Genomic DNA, 17,310 nt, shown 5'->3' with positions numbered 1-17,310 from the left:
GGATTAAACAGAGAGCGAGCTTTGACAATTCAGAAAGTGATTGGCTCTCCTGCCAAGCTCCTTCAAAAGGTTTGTGGTTGCATACAACAAAGACACAGTCCCTCCCTAGATACCCCCTACCTACCAGTTCACCATCCTCCTGAATGTCTGATGAGCCCTGCAAGTCCGCAGGGGGGAGAGGGCACACAGAGAGACTGGAATAAGCAAAGAGGAAAAGGCATATTTCGCTCTTGACAGCCTCCGACAGCTACTCTAGACTTTAGGTGGTTGCAGGAATGCACACGATGGTCCAGCACGTTGAAAAAACAGGACTCTCTATATAACAGTGAATGTCAACAACATAGGCCATGGACTTGTATCAGGCTGCAAAGGACAGCCGATCAATGATTGAGACACACAGACATCTGTCAGTTACAGATTAAACAGAGTGGGCCCTTGATGGATGTGCTATCTCAACATCCTGTTTGTTTTAATAGGGCAGCTTGTGACTGAACTCTAAAAAGTACCCGCCTGCATATGGATACGGGGCCCAACAACCATTGCAATTAATATGTCCAGTAACATTTTTAGATCTGCCCCACATGAGCTCATTAAAACCTTTTTGCATTGCGTGATAAGCCAGTTTGAGCTGGTTCCCGTATTTTCCTTTGCCCCTCCTCCTTCATAGTTTCTTCTTTCTCTGCTCCTTAGATCGACCACACTTCCTTGACTCTCCAACCTCCCTATTTTCCTGGATTGAGTCACTCCACCGCAACATGACATGACGAAACATTAACCCAGGCAACTCAGACTTTGCTATATGAGGCTCGGCAGCCTCTCCCATCCCAAAATTCCTTGTCTATCCTTGCTCTACCACGTCCACTGACTAGCCAACATCTGCCTCTTTTCATGTCTCTTTGGCTAAATGTAACCTCCTTCCCCTGATTGCCCATCTCTCCCAATTTCCTTGATTATCCACCTGGGTCTCTGTCTCCCCATGAGTGTAGGGCCGATAGCCTCTTCCCTGTGCCTTCATCTCTGCCTATTTTCTTTATATTTCTGTCCCTCTCTCATCACTGCTTCTCTGATTTTGCTCATCTTGCTCCAGTCTACTTGATTTATCTCCGTGTTTATCTCATCCCATTTTTGCTCTGCCCATTTAAATCCTTCTTTTCTCGTCGCTCTGTAGCCACTGCTCTACATCCCCTATTTCCCTCTCTGTGTTCAGTTCTTCAAATTCCATTCTCGCTGAGGCCACCCTCCCTCGGTCACTCTCCACAGTCCCAGTTTGTTCTATCCCAGTGCAATGCATCGCTCATAATCTCTTGGTCCCTTTCTGCATGCCTGACTTTCTCTGGTCACTTTATTCTCTCAGTCAATCTGTCTCCCCGGTCTCTTTGTCATTTTCCCATTTCCATATGTCCATTTCTACCCAGCACATCTGTTTTGGTCCCCAATCTCTCCAGTCTCTAGTAGCATCCAGCTCTGTCCATGCTCACCTAATCTCTGAGCTTCCTGTTCATCTTCTTTTATTCTCTCAAGTCTCTTTCTTTTTATATCGCTCTCCACTGTGTGTGCCAATGTAACCAACATTCTCTCTATGTGCCCCCTACAAAAGTCTCAGGGCCAGATGTATGACCCTTCCATTTTGCCACTCGCAAATTGCGTCGTTTTTCGACTCGCAATTTGCGACTCGCAAAATGGAATTTACAAAAGTGTCTCAGATTCCCAATGGGGTTGCAAACGACCTGCCTCATTAATATTCATGAGACAGGTCGCAATTTGGAACCCCATTGAGAATGGCCAGTACTCACAGGGATGGTGTCCTGCTGGGATCAGCAGACCACTATGCCTGTGACCGCTTTTTAAATACAGCAAGTTTTTTTTTAAAATGCAGCCCGTTTCCCTTAAAGGAAAAAGGGATGCATTTAAAAAAGAAAAATGAAATGTTTCTGTTTCATTTTTCAGAGTAGGCTGTGGTCCATTGCTCTTAAAAAATATTCTCACTACGAGTTACAAATGTGAAGGGGGTCCCCAGGGGACCCCCTTCGCATTTGCTAGTGGCTTACCACTTTTTTGAAATGGGTGGTAAACTGTGAGTGTATTGTGACCACAATTGCGGTAGCAAAACAATCATACATTGAAGTGTGATTCGTTATTAGGAAGGGATGCCCTTGGCACGCCCCTTCCTAATAATGAGTTGCAAACCCTATTTTGTGAGTCAGTAATAGGTTACTGACTCGTAAAATAGGATTTGTACATAGGGCAGACCTATTTTGTCATCGCAAATGGGCTGATTTCCCGTTTGCGACTGCAAAAAGCAGCCGTACATCTGCCCCTTAGTCACTCCACAACATTGCTCCAATACCACAGGTCTGCCAGTTAAGTCTCTTCTCAATCTGACCAGCTTCACCCATATATAAATCCCAAGCACCACTGCTCCCTTAGTCCCATACCAACCTTGCTCTCTACCCTCCGCCCCCAGTGATTTTTTTACCCTCTGCCACCTTTTTCCTGAGTCCTCACTATAGCCTCACATTCGTCATCCTCGGGTCAGGCCGCCTAGCCTCACTCCAGTCCAGTCTTCACATCTAACATGGGCTTCGATTGGAATTCCATAGAGCATATTCTCAAGCCCATTATCGCCGCTTTATCGGCAGTTTCCTGCCGATAAAAGCGGCGATAATGTATCGCCCGTCCTTGATAATATGGCCCATAGGTACTTGTACTTTTCTTATTAAATAGGAAAATATGGAATGTGCCTATAGACCTCAGTATTTTCAAATGGCCCTCTTTAGAAATTCAATCCTGACTTTCAAATACATATTTAAAAAATGTATATACATTTTTTTCATTAATTTTTCTTTTTTAAATCCTTTCTGCAGAATGTTGGAAGGCACCTTTTTCTATTATTTTTTGAGACCCTGGAACATGTTTTTATTAATTGCCCACGGGCTCCTTTGTCCTATTTCCCGACTCAAGAAACAGCTTTTATTAATATTATTTTAATCTTTCTCATTTTCACATTGGGGTCTGCAGAATGGGCTTTGATAGCTGTTTTTTTTGTTTATGTTTTTTGCAATTGACCTAACGCTGTGTGATTCTCTGTTAAGTGAATGGATTTATGTGTAATGCAAAAAGGTGCACTTTGAAAGTAGCCATGGAATGTTCAGCCGAGTGTTAGTCTTGCCCTCCTTGCATGCGTCTCAGGCCTATTATTCGGAGAGGGCTATTAGCTAGCGCTTTTGACTTTTTCCCCTTTCATAAATGGGAATTCTACCATTTATTTAGCCCAGTGTATATTTTTAATGTGGCACATTATTCGGTATATGAATTATGCCACTAAGGTCTGCGTTACAGAATATATAAGCATCCCTTCCACTAGCACTCCTAACACTCTCCCAAACATCTGCCCACATAAAGTGCCTATGCCTCTTTTCGTTCTCTCCACTGTATCCCCATCGTCGCACTATCTTTTTTAGTTGAAAACACAGGTAAGAGATCTCAGACTCGCTTACCCTAATCTCATTCCTTATCCCGAGTTGCATGGGTGTCTAATATTTCAAAAATATGGGGCGCATGCTACATAGCTAGGAACAGTGCACTGCAGCAGGGTTATTTGCAGTACAAGTGTTCCTTCTTAACCCTCGGCGGGCTGCTTGGAGTTATGGGCATTCAGGAGTGAGTAATAATAAGTGCAAATGAGTGAGAATAACAGTGACTGCACTTGAGTGAGAGTGAGTGAGAATGAATCGGAGTCAATATGAGTGAGTGTGAGAAAGTGATATTGAGGGAGTGTAAATAAGAATGAGTGGGAGTGAAGGTAATTGATAATGAAGGTAAGTGAGAGCGAGTGTAACTGTAAGCCAGAGTGAGAATAACTGTGACTGAGTGAGAATGAGTGAGAGTAAGAATGAGTAAATGTATGATTGAGTGAGTGCGAATATATGAGAATGTGTGTTAGACTAAGAGTGAATAGGAAACTATGAGTGAGACAGAGTTAGTGTGATTGAGTGAGATTGAGTGAGTGAATAATTGAGTGAATGCAAGAGAGTGAGATAGCAAGAATGGATGTGTGAACGAGTGAGTGAATGGAAGTGGCATGAATGAAAAGTTAGTGTTATGCTGGCAAAAACGGCTGGTGCCAGCTTAATGGATGCGTTTCATGGCATAAGGGTTACCAGTGAGAAAATGCTAGCAATAACACATTTAAGGTAATCTTTAACATGAGGGATGTCAACCGAGAGAAACTGGGAGGGGAAAAACCATAACAAATGCTGGCAGTAAAATACCAGGGGTAATTCTGGACATTAGAGTCACCTACAGTGTTTGGGTGGCATCAATGGTAAAATTCTGGCACTGGAATGTGGTATGAAAAGTTTTGGGAAATCATGACAAAATGCTGGCCCCTGTACAAAGACACAAAGGAAGTAATTTTTGACATTTTGGGGGGGTCAATAGCAATATTTGGAAAAAGTGGGGTCCACTCCTGGCCGGAATATGTTTAATTGGCTTGGCACACTAGGCCTTGACTAGTTAATGAGTGCCCTCTCAAAGCCTATATTTTTTTAGGGAAGTCATGTGAAAATTGTGCTTTAGAATATACTATTTGACCCATGAACTCAACTAGAAATCGACCTTGCTTGCCCACAACAATTTAGAGCAAACATTATGCCCTAGTACCTTCAAAGATCACCAGCCGGCACTGACACAGGGTAATTAATTAATCTTGAAGTTAAGTAAGCTTAACTTCAATATTGGTAGTGTAAGAATCAATCACACCCATAAACTGAAGGAGTACAAGCAGCAAACCTCACTCATGCACCAAAGGATCACAGTCATACTACAACACTATACAGTTTTCTGACGTCGAACGTAGCAACAGCACAAGCGTATCTCACCTATAGAAGCAGCACTCCAACCAAAGCAGCAGTGCAAGCTTCCAATATACACAGCACAAGCTGAGCAAAAACAGAAGTAGTCCTGTAGGTGACTCGCAAATCATGTACAGTACATAATTAACAAATACACGCTTGTCTCCTCTCAAAGTAACAGAGCACAAGCAGTTGCAGCCCCAGTGTTTCTCACACATATTAAACTATGAAAGCGTGATGAGAAAACCAGCACGTTCCCCTCATGCGCATACAACTGACACAATATAATGTGCAACCGTTCAGACATCATTTAAAGGTGCACGTCACTTTTACTACAAAAGTATGAAAACAAAATACTCATTGGAGGTTGATGGAGCAAGGCGGAAAACGAAAATTTTTGTATACCCCTTGTAAAATTAGCTTTCCATAACAGTAATAAGTACTAAATGTGTGATTTTGAAATTAACCAACATGGAATAAAGTGCATACACAAATATAAGTTGGGATACTAATTTGCATGGTTTTGCAAAAGCATAATTTACTAATTTGTCGTTTATTGTGTCATAAAGCGTTGTCTGCATATATTATAGTCTAAAAAGAAATGAATGAATGTGATTTTGTCTGTTTACTTGTGGCATAAATCATGAAGATTGGTAAGTCAAATTACGCATATATGTCGCTTCAAGCTAGGTAAATACTAACCGGGTTATTATTAGAAAGGGGGGGGTAAACAGAAAGGGCTTCATTTCGTAAATTACACCTATTTGTGTTTGTTTCCGTGGTAAATTGAGGCCTATGCGAGCAAATGAAAATGGAGGTTGATTGAATTTCCGAGATGGCGGCAGAAGTGCGCAGGCGCCAGATCGGAGATACAAGCTGCCTGTGACTGAGCAGTATGGGTCAAGGACAGGCCATTTTGTGGGGTCTAAGCCAAAAGACAGCGAAGCCAGTAATTTGCCCTTGGGGAAGAAATGACAACTAATAATTTAAAGGACACTTCAAAGGAAGTAGAACATTTAGATAATAACACCCCAGTTGCGCAACGAGATGGTGACTGTGCAAAAATTATAATAAAAGACGATGAGATGATGCTCATCCGACTCCAAATTGACCAATAACGAACATTTTAGAACTTAAGAGTTCCGAATTTCAGATAGACAAGTTCGTGAAAAAGGGTATAAAAGAGGTCATTTGGGACATTGAAAAAAGCTTGCCTTTTTATTTGATATTTGCACCCCTAGATGCTGTTGGTCTGCGCCAATTTCCTTGAGGGGCAGGGACTTTGACATTTTTCTCGGCTTTAACTTTTGAATGAGTGCGAAAGTCCAGAGAGAGAGAGAGAGAGACAGAGAGGTTTCTGTTTTGGGATTATTACATTCTATACTGATGTCTTCGCTTCTACATTTGGGTAATATGTCACAGTCTTATTTCTTTCAAACTGTCATGCTAATAAATTAATGTTATTGAAATTTAACTTTTCTTTCAGGATTTATTGCATAACTGAATTATTTCTAGTTTATTAAGACGTAGTGATCATGCTGGGAGATTGAAAGTTCTAAAATAGAAATTAAATAAATGGAGAATTAAGGTGGACTTGAAATTCCTTTTAGACAACTTTTACTAGCAGATCCAATATTATTTATGAACAGTGGGGTGATATTATTTTCCTTACTTTAATGAAAACCATGGTATTCAGAAATAAAACTGCAGTTGTAAATAATGTATAAAGTTTAGTTCAGGCACTCCACTATAGCACCGCGACTCCCTTTTTGAACCCATACTGAATCCTCGGAACAGAATAAATGTGTGTATGAATGGCTCTGTATATATACCGAAGTGACCTATCGCTGCCATTGAAATCTGATTCTCAATTGGCTTTACTATATGGATTTTTCTCTAAAAAATGATTCTTTGATGCAGGTTACATCCTGTATTTATGTATTAGTTTTGACTTGAATAAACCTGGAATTTCCAACTACAGCCTGTGAAATAGATGTTCAGCAACTTTGCTAAAACACGTTCTTGGATTGGACTTGACAAGGCGCCATCTGATCCGATTGTCTACTGTTTGGAATCCTATGTGGTGCACCCATTATACGATTCGCCCTGACGAAGTTCCTTTAACAGTAACGTAACGTTTTTGCTGTTGTCCTATTTCTAAAATAGGAAGAAGAATAAAGAATATTACCAAAGGTTACATTTGGTTGTTCTGTAACTTCATCCCTGGTGCTGCCTTCACTCTTTTTGAATGGAAGGTTAGAATGATGGGCCCAGTTGTAAGAATTAGTAAGTAGTTCCGTGGCTTTAAAGGTGATGGTTTATGAAGAAATTTTGGAGCCGCGCTGCACTAGTAATACTTGGTAGCAGAGCATTGGTTGCTATAGGTTGACTAGGATATATGATGTATAGAGTAGTATATATAGAATTTTGATGTACAGAACTTTTGGACTAACATTTGTTGAGTTCGTATTACGTTATATATAGTCTTGAAAGGGCTTCCGGAAAGTGTGAGTAGCTGGTTACTCAGTCTGCAGGCAGAGGAAGTGTTGTAAGTGAAGTCGCACATCGCATAGTCTGTTTCAAAGTAGTGACATTGTCGTATGTTACAAGTTTAGGGACTTTTACTTGTAAAAAGTGGTGAATGTATAGCGAGGGCAACCTGTGAAATCTTGGGTTTGAGCACAGGGATTAATAAGAATACTGCATAAAACTCTACCTGGAGGGAGTAATAAAGTTTAACCTAAGCTTGAGAGAAGGGTAAGGTAGGGGGAAGTGCTACTTTATCGGCAAAAGTAAAATTCTATGGCAGAGAAGAGGTAAGCGTTGTCTACTGGAAATACAGAATTCTTGTGTGATTGAAGAACTATCCTTTTGGTTTTAGCGAAACAGACAAATGGAATTGTTTTATGTAGTTACTAACTGGTTCTACAGTATAAAAGTGTTAATACTGTGTGCCGATAAATTTTGTAAAGGAGGGGTCAGTCGAAGCTGCAGAAACCATAGCAGGGCTGACGTCAAAAGTGTCGCGCTGGGATTGGTCCGCGTGACCAAGACAGGGTAAGGGCTGATTGGTGCATCAGTGAAAGCAGCAACTAATGAAACATATCTTGTTCTAATTGGTGCATTAGTGTGAACCCTGCTGTGATAGGCTGGTGTTACGAAGCAGTTTATGGAAGAGTACGTGAACTTTTGAAAATTTGGAGAGTAATAACAAAATGGAATTCTATTATGGAATGGAGAAAGTTAAACCTTCATGGTTCCAAAAATTGAAAAATGTATTAAAAAAGACAAAGTAATTGAAACTAGAGAGGGAAAAGTAATTCCTCCGCCGAGAACGCCAGCATCGTATATGATGACAAAATATGGTTACCATACATGTATATGGTTAGAGAATTGGGCAAGATATACTAAAAATGATGGTGCGTTATCTTTCCCCGAAGAAGGATCTTTTATCTTGCGATATTAAGAAATCTTAGAGACAAAATGACGAAGCTTGAACCGAGACCTAGACCAACACAGTTTGAAGCTTTGGCTGAGTGGGAAGATGAAATGCATGACTTGGAGCAAGAAAGGTTTGGAGGTTACTCAGGACCAAGTAATAGAGGTCGTAGGTTTTGGAGAGAAACACATGAGACAATCAATCAATCAATCAATCAATCAATCAAGGAATTTGTAAAGTGCTCTACTTACCCGCTAGGGTCTCAAGGCGCTGGGTGGGGAGGGGGGAGCTGCAGCTAGTAGTCGAAGAGCCAGGTCTTGAGCAGTCTTCTGAATGCCGGGAGGTCTGTGGTCTGTTGTAGGAGGAGGGGGAGGGCGTTCCAGGTCTTGGCGGCGCGGTGGAAGAAGGATCTGCCCCCGGAGTTGGTTTTGTGGATGTGTGGGACGGTGGCAAGGGAAAGGTCGGCGGAGCGGAGTATCCTGTTGGGTACGTAGAAGGAGAGGCTGCTGTTGAGATAGGCTGGGCCGGTCTTGTGGAGTGCTTTGTGTGCGTGGATCATGAGTTTGAAAGTATTTCTTTTGTTGACGGGGAGCTAGTGTAGGTCTCTCAGGTGAGGGGTGATGTGGTCTCTGCGTGGGACGTCTATGACCAGGCGTGCAGAGGCGTTCTGGATTCTTTGGAGTCTGCTGATGAGTTTGTACGGGGCTCCGGCATAGAGGGTGTTTCCGTAGTCGAGTCGGCTGCTGATGAGGGCGTGGGTGACGGTTTTCCTTGTGTTTGTCGGGATCCATCTGTAGATCTTGCGGAGCATGCAGAGGGTGTGAAAGCAGGAGGAGGAGACTGCGTTGACTTGGTTGGTCATGCTGAGCGTAGAATTGAGGATGACCCCTAGGTTGCGTGCGTGGTTGGTCGGTGCTGGGGGGGTTCACAGGGATGGAGGCCACCAGGAGTCGTCCCACGGCGAGGGGTTGGGCCTGAGGATGAGGATCTCTGACTTGTCCGTGTTCAGCTTGAGCCTGCTTGCCTCCATCCAGTCGGCGACGGCCTTCATACCCTGGTGCAGGTTGGATTTGGCGATGAGGGGGTCCTTGGTGAGGGAGAGGATCATCTGGGTGTCGTCGGCATACGAAATTATATTGAGGTCATGTAGTCTGGTGATGCGAGCGTGGGAAGCCATGTAGATGTTGAACAGTGTCGGGCTGAGGGAGGATCCCTGCGGGACGCCGCAGATGGTTTTGGTGGTACCGGATTGGAACGGGGGGAGGAGGACTCTCTGGGTTCTGTCGGTGAGGAAGGAGATGGTCCAATCCAGGGCTTTGTCTCGGATCCCTGCGTCGAAGAGGTGTGTGCGCAGTGTGTGGTGGCAGACGGTGTCGAAGGCGGCGGAGAGGTCCAAGAGGATGAAGGCTGCTGTCTCGCCGTTGTCGAGGAGGATTCTGATGTCGTCTGTGGCGGCGATGAGGGTGGTCTCAGTGCTGTGGTTGCTGGGGAAGCCAGACTGGGAGGGGTCCAGGATACTGTTGTCTTCTAGGTAGCGAATGAGCTGGGTGTTGACGGTCTTTTCGATGACTTTTGCTGGGAACGGGAGCAGGTAGATGGGCCGGAATTTCTTGAGGTCGCTCGGGTCCGCCTTGGGCTTCTTTAGTAGGGCGTTGATCTCGGCATGCTTCCAGCTCTCAGGCAGAGTGGCGGTTTCAAAGGAGAGGTTGATGAGTTTACTCATGTGGGGTGCGATGAGGCTGTTGGCTTTGTTGGCGATGTAGTGGGGGAAAGGGTCCGAAGGGGAGCCCGAGTGGATGGTGCTCATGGTCTTGATTATGTCTTCGGTGCTCACGTTGTTCCATGTGGTAAGAAGGTCGTGATCGGTGGGGTTGGGTGTGTTCGTCGTAGTGGGGTTTGTTGGGTTCGTCTCGGGGTTGAAGCTGTTGTGGATGTTGGTGATTTTGTGGTGGAGGAAGGCGGCGAGTGTGTCGCACAGGGCTTGCGATGGCGGGTTGTCGTTGGTGCAGGAGCTGGGACTGGAGAGTTGCTTCATGATGTTGAAGAGCTCTTTGCTGTGTGTGCATTGTTGTTGAGGCGGTCTTTGAATGAGGCTCTTTTGGTGGTCCTGATGAGGTGGTGATGGTTGCGACTGGCGTCTTTGTGGGCTGTGTGGTTGGCGGGTGTTCTATCGCTGAGCCAGATGTTTTCGAGTTTCTGGCAGGTGCGCTTGGAGGCCATTAGCTCCGTGGTGAACCAGCTGGCTCTCTGGCTGGTGTCTCTGTCGGCGGGTAGTCGCACTGGTGCTACGGTGTTGGCGCAGTTTTCCATCTAGAGTCTGAGGGTGCGGGCCCCCTCCTCTGAATCGGTGGGGCTGGTCGGTGGGTTGATTGCGAGGTGAACTTCCAGCAATTCCTTGGTTACTTTGCCTCAGCATCGGCGGGGGATCTGTGGGGTGCGGTGGTGAGTGACGGGTTTCTGGAAGGTGAAGTGGATGCAGTAGTGGTCGGTCCAGGTGAGTTTGGGGGCATGGCCGAAGGCGACGTGTGAGCTGGAGGAAAAGATGGCATCGAGCGTGTGGCCGGCGGTGTGGGTCGGGGTTGTGACGATCTGTTTCAGTCCGAAGGTGGCGAGGTTGTCGACCAGGGTGGAGGAGTTGCTGTCGTTGTTGTTTTCCAGGTGGAAGTTCAGGTCGCCGAGCAGGATGTAGTTGGCGGAGGTCAGTGCGTGCGTGTTGATGAAGTTGGCGATGGAGTTGCAGAATTGGGGGCGTGGGCCAGGTGGTCTGTAGATGAGGGTGCTTCTGAGGGTGGTCTTGGGGTCCGTGTGGATCTTGAAGTGCATGTGTTCGGCGGTGGTGAGGGTGTCGTCGGTGTTATTTTATTTTATTTATTTATTTATGCATTTTTATATAGCGCGGACTTTACCCGAAGGCGTCAGAGCGCTTCACATTAGGAACAGAAATGAAACATAATGAGAAACATTACAAAAGAGCAGATTACTAAAACATACGTTACTTACATAAGGTAATAGTGACAATTGTGAGCAAACAAAAAAAACATGAGGTAGTAAAAATTGTGAGCAACCAAAAATACATGAGGTAATAAAGGTAATAATGACAATTGTGAGCAAACAAAATACTTGAGGTAGTAAAAATTGTGAGCAACCAAAAATACATGAGGTAGTAAAGGTAATAGTGACAATTGTGAGCAAACAAAATACTTGAGGTAGTAAAAATTGTGAAACAACCAAAAATACATGAGGTAGTCAAAAGTGCACAAGAGGAAAAGTGACAAGTGTGCAGTTATAAGAGAAAACAGAGTATAATTTGAGGTATAATACTGCAATAAGTGCTGGCACAAGAACAGGCGTTACGTAGGCAAGGTGGCCCTTGTGCAAGTATCAAAGGTAAAAACATGTGAGAGGTAGCAACCGTGTGTTACATGGGCAAAGTGTAGTGTGCATGTTACAAAAGGGCACCGAACACAAGTACATGGAGAATACTGCAAAAAGGCAGACACTCCCACCACAGGAAAACACTAGGAAGGCACTCCCATGGTCGTAGAAAGTAGAAAATATCAGTAGTGGGGAGTCTTCCTCCAAATAGCAAGAGGACGTGAATTACTTTTGGAGGTGTCTCTGGAGGAGGAGAACTTTGAGGTCCCTTTTGAAGGCCTGGGAGGAGGCGGTGGTCCGGAGCTCAGGCGGAAACGAGTTCCAGATTCTCACTGCGTTGCCTGAAAAGGATTGGGCCATTGTTCTTTCCTTCTTGAAAGTGGGAGGTTCAAGCAGTAGATTCTCGGCATTGCGTGAAGGTCTAGAGCCTCCAGAGAGTTTCAGTTTATTCGCCAGGTAGCGGGGAGAGGAGGAGTGCAAGGCTTTGTGGGTGATACAAGCGGTCTTGTAGATAGCTCTAGCCTCGAAGGGAAGCCAGCGGAGGGTGGATAACATCAGTGTGATGTGATCGCTTCTTTTGGCCCCATAGATGAAACGAGCTGCTGAATGGAAGACAGACTTAAGTGGAGACAGGTGAGATTTGGGGAGGCCAGTAAGAAGAGAATTGCAGTAGTCTAGTCTGGAGAGGACCAGCGATTGCACCAGGGTTATAAGGTCCTGCTCCGGGAAGAAGCGACGGATTCCCCAAAGAAGTCGCAGTTGGTAGCGAGCAGATTTTGCAATAGAATTGATGTGGGGAGTTAGATTGAGTTTTTTGTCTAGAATGACACCAAGAGATTTTGCGCTGTCGACAATGATGGGTTTGTTGTTTAGTAGATTCATCTGATCCATCCATGATTGAACCGGGGGAGGAGAGAGTGAGGAGGAGAAGAGGAGGAATTCAGTTTTGGAGGGATTCAGAATCAATTGATGAGATGACATCCAGTTTTTAATGGAGTCAAGAGTGGATCTTAGGATGGAGAGATCATGAGTGGAGGCAACCTTGAGGTAGAGTTGAGTGTCATCAGCATAGAGATGATAGTGAATCCCGGATTTGCTTAGGAGGTTTCCCAGTGGTTCTAAGTAGAGATTGAACAGTGTGGGTGCAAGTATAGAGCCTTGGGGAACACCTTGACCCACCGCCACAGGAGAAGAAAGACTGTTCGCTATTTTGATCATTTGAGATCTGTCAGAGAGGAAGGATGCAAACCATTTAAGCACAGTGCCCTCCATGCCCATTCTCTGTTGAAGAATATTGAGGAGGGTGTTGTGATTAACAGTGTCGAAGGCTGCGGAGAGGTCAAGGAGAATTAGCAGACAGGACCCCCCTGAGTCGAGGATCCCAAGCGCAGTAGGGCTGTTTCAGTGCTGCAGTTTTGGATGAAGCCGGACTGACAATTGTCAAGAAGATCATTGTCCTTGATATGACGAGAGAGTTGTTAGTGGAGACCTTGATGGTGTTCCTGTGGATGATGGCGATTCCTCCTCCGACTCCATTGGCTCCGTCTTTGCGGGAGATCTTGTATCCATCGGGGATGGCCATTGCAATGTCTGGGGCGGAGGTTTCGTTCAGCCATGTCTCGGTCAGGAAGGCAAAGTCTGGTGATGTGGTGGTGAGTAGATCCCAGAACTCGACAGCGTGCTTGCGAGCGGAGCGGGTGTTGAGCAGGATGCATCGCAGTTGGTTGGGTCCCGTTGCTGTTGCTACTTTGGCGTCGTTGGTGCAGGTGAAGGTGCAGTTTCGGCAGGTGAAAGGGCCGTGGGTGTGCTTGGGGGTGGCTTTGTAATAGTTGGAGGCCCGTCCATGGTTGAGTGCAGCGAGGGTGTTGGCGTCGTAGTGGAGTCTTGCTTCGTCGCTAGCGTGGGGGCCAGGGATTCTGGCGCTGGGCGCGGTCCAGGCGCAGACGGGCGCAGACGGGCTCGAATGTGAAGATGCAGAGATGCAAACATGTGTTATAGAATGTATCGAGTTAGGTTGGTAGATGAGGAGAAGGGGTGGAAATGTACAGAAAAAAGAAATATTAGAGAAACGGGAAAAAGGAGTTATGAGGATTGTGGATCCGAGAATGCAGTATTGGAAGAAATCCTAAATAGGAGACCACCGCCCTACCAAGCAAACTCTATGGGTACAACTCCAAGTGCACCACAGCTAGAAGATAGATTATCGGAAACTCCAAAATGATTTTCAAATTTCAGAGATCTCCCAGAGAGAGTAGAAATGAGATATGAACCAGATGTTCCATTAATTGGAACAAGATATTCGGGAACACCTAAACAGGCATGTGAAATGGAGAGTATGGGAAATAGAGTAGAGCAACAAGTTGAAGCACAACTGCTGAATATATACATTCAACAAATGAATTAGTTGAAAAGATACAGGAGCTTACTAAAAATATAGAAGCTGTAACTGTTCCGGTAACAATAGGTCCTGTAATTCCAGTGTTTGAAAATCAGAAAATAAAAGAACCATCTTTAACTATTCCTTTAAATCAGAGTTTTCAAAAAGTAAAAGAAAAAGTTTATCCAGATTTGTCAGGAATTAAACGTACTAACCAAATGACACCGCCAGATTTGACTTTTAATCAGAGTCTTCCGTATAAATACCCATCAGGAGCAGAATCAGATTCTGTAACTCCTAAGAAAAGTGTAGAGAAAATCGGTTTAACCCAAACTCCAGTAGGACCAACTGAGCAAGAAATAAGTGAATAGATAAAGACCTTAAAGTTAAAAAAGACTGAGTCAAAATTGCTAGATGTAGCCAGATTAAAGGTTAAATATGGAAGAACTAATAATTGGAACAATTGGTACAGATAGATTGAAAAATTATCAGGATGACGAGATTACATTCATGTGTAAAAGTATTACATGGAAAATAAAAAGCATGCATGAAAGGTTTGAAAGTTTAGCAAGTGAAATGGATGTGGATTTCACAAAATAAATATTTTTGCAGAAACCGTCTAGAGTGGATTTTACTGACAAAGATATAGAAAACATGAATACAGCCGGAAGAATTACTCAAATAAAATAATTAATTGTGTTATTGAGAAAATGGGGAGACATGGACAAATGGAAAATGATTTGGTCAAAGAAAAGAGAGCAGTGATAAATCCACATTAGCATTTCCAGTAAGAGAAAAGGAAGAAGTGGTAAAAGGATTTCCTATGAGAGAGATACCTGGAGGAGCAGATGTACATGTGCCTTGGAGCAGACAAGATATTTTATCATTCACAAATGATTTTCCCCAACTGAGAGAGGAACCAGTAGAATGGTATAGACAAGTAGATCGATTTGTAAAGGTTTCAAAAGTCTTATGGGAAGATTTAGATGGGTTATTTGACATATTAGTACTGGCAGATTTATGGTCAGAATGTGGGATTACAGTGGATTGGCCAAAAGAAGAATATCCACGAGATAAAGTGACAGGTGCTCATGGACCTGAAGTAATGCGAAAATACGATCAAGTAATAGTGTTTTTGAAAAAATAAAATTCCACCAAAAGAGACAGATTGGGTAAAATTAGACAGGACAATACAAGAGGCTAAAGAGTCAGTTCATGCTTCTATGAAAGACTGTTATTGGTATTTAAACAGTACAGTGGTTACGAGGAATTAAACGAAAAGGATATGAGTCACTTTGTATATTGTTTTGTGTTTGGACTGAGACCAGAAATAGGGGACATGATTAAGCATCATTTTAATGGGATGGCAGTCATGTTCAGTGGACGAAGTCCTGAGACATGCAAAATATTGTAGTGATGAAATTGAAGTTAAACAGAGAAAACTCAAAGAGAAAGCAATATGGGCACAGGTAAAGGTTGCCGAACATCGAGCAGCTCAGTTAGAAAATAAGAATGCACAATGTCATCAAAATAAAGTGAAAGGGAATCCTAGCAAACCAAAATTAACGGGAAATATAGAAGAATTAAAAAAGAAATATCCATGTCATAATTGCGGCAGGTTGGGGCATTGGAATAAAGAGTGTAAGTATCCACCAAAAGTTAATCCGGAAAACACATCATTGAATCCACAGGTGCAGAGTGAGATAATTCAGCAACCATCGCCACAGCAGCAGGTAGTTAATCCACAGTGTCAGATGCCACAACCTCCATTTCCTCACAATGTAAACCTACAGAGATACAGTGCAGAGACAGGATTCTGTGCAGGAGACCATGTAACAACAAATAAGAGAGTGCATGTGAGTCCGCAATATTGGCTGAAAGAGGATGGAAGCGAGTCGGATGATAGTTTCTGAGGGTGCTTGAAAGAGGGAGAAGAGTGCGTGCTTGGAGCTACTCTGTAGGTAGATCAGTCTGGTCCATATGTGAACGGAAAAGTGAATGATGTAGATATAGCTTTCCTAGTGGACACAGGTGCTACCCGTATTACTGTTAGATCAGTGGAAATTCAAAATCTTCCTCTCTCGGGTGAACATATACAAGTGGTAGGTGTAGCAAATCAGCACATTAAAACTTCTTTAACAAAACCGATTGAGATTGAAATTGGAAATTTCAAAGACATGCATCGATTTGTTGTGTGTGACGGTAGGCCTGTAAATCTCCTTGGAAGGGACATACTGTGTAAAATGAACTGTGACATTTATTGTTCACCAGATGGCATAGAGCTTCAAACTCCAGATGAGGATAGTCTGTATAAAATGACATTGACACTAATTGAGGCAGAAAAGAATAAAATGTTTCCCGTGTTTGAACGAGAAAGAATACCAGAAGAACTGAAAGAGGTAGTCAAAGATCACGTGTGGAATTTTACAGGAGAAGATATTGGTTTGATGAAAAATGTAGATCCTGTAAAAGTTTCTGTAAAAGAAGGAGTAAGTTATCCTAATATTCCTCAACACAAAATGACAGCTGAGATAATTGAAGGAATAACGCCATTGATAGAGAAAATGATTGAGCAAGGGATTCTGACAGAAATAGAAAGTAGTCCTTGTAATTCATCGATAATGGGATTGAAAAAACCAAATGGAAGTTCAGAATAGTACAGGACCTGATAAAGGTAAACAAAATAGTTGTTCCATGTTGTCCGATTGTGCCAAACTCAGCACAAATTTTATACCAAATTCCACATGTTGCAGAATGGTATACAGTCATTGATCTATGTAATGGGTTCTTTACTGTTCCATTACATCCCTTCTTCACTTGTCATCACCAGGAAGAGGCTGGGCTAAGCAAATTCTCTTGGCTTTTCAGCACTGCTGGTAAGGTGGAGCCCTGGGATAAGAAAGTAGTAGGTGACGCTTGCCTTGGATATTCTTTTATCCTGTTCGAGGAGTTAATGAAAGTGATTAGACACACCATGGGAAAGCGAAAAGTTCGAGCTTCTGCCACAGACTCGGGTCAGGCTCCGCTCTGTACCGCTATTTTATTTATTTATTTTTAATATTTGTAAAGCGCTGCATATACCCGTAGGCGTCTTGGCGCTAAAAACCAATATTAACTCAGGAAATGTGAGGGGGTGAGCCAGTTAATTAAACAGATGTGAGGGAAGAAACGAAAAGATTAATGAGAGAACAACCAGGTTTTCAAGAGTTTACGGAACTGAAGCAGTGTGACACTTTGTCTGATGTTAAGGGGCAGGGTGTTCCAGA

This window comes from Lissotriton vulgaris, chromosome 5 (assembly GCF_964263255.1).
Source record: "Lissotriton vulgaris chromosome 5, aLisVul1.2, whole genome shotgun sequence".
Classification (NCBI taxonomy): Eukaryota; Metazoa; Chordata; class Amphibia; order Caudata; family Salamandridae; genus Lissotriton; species Lissotriton vulgaris.
The sequence above is the reverse complement of the archived record's forward strand: the minus strand, read 5'-3'. Positions refer to the sequence as shown.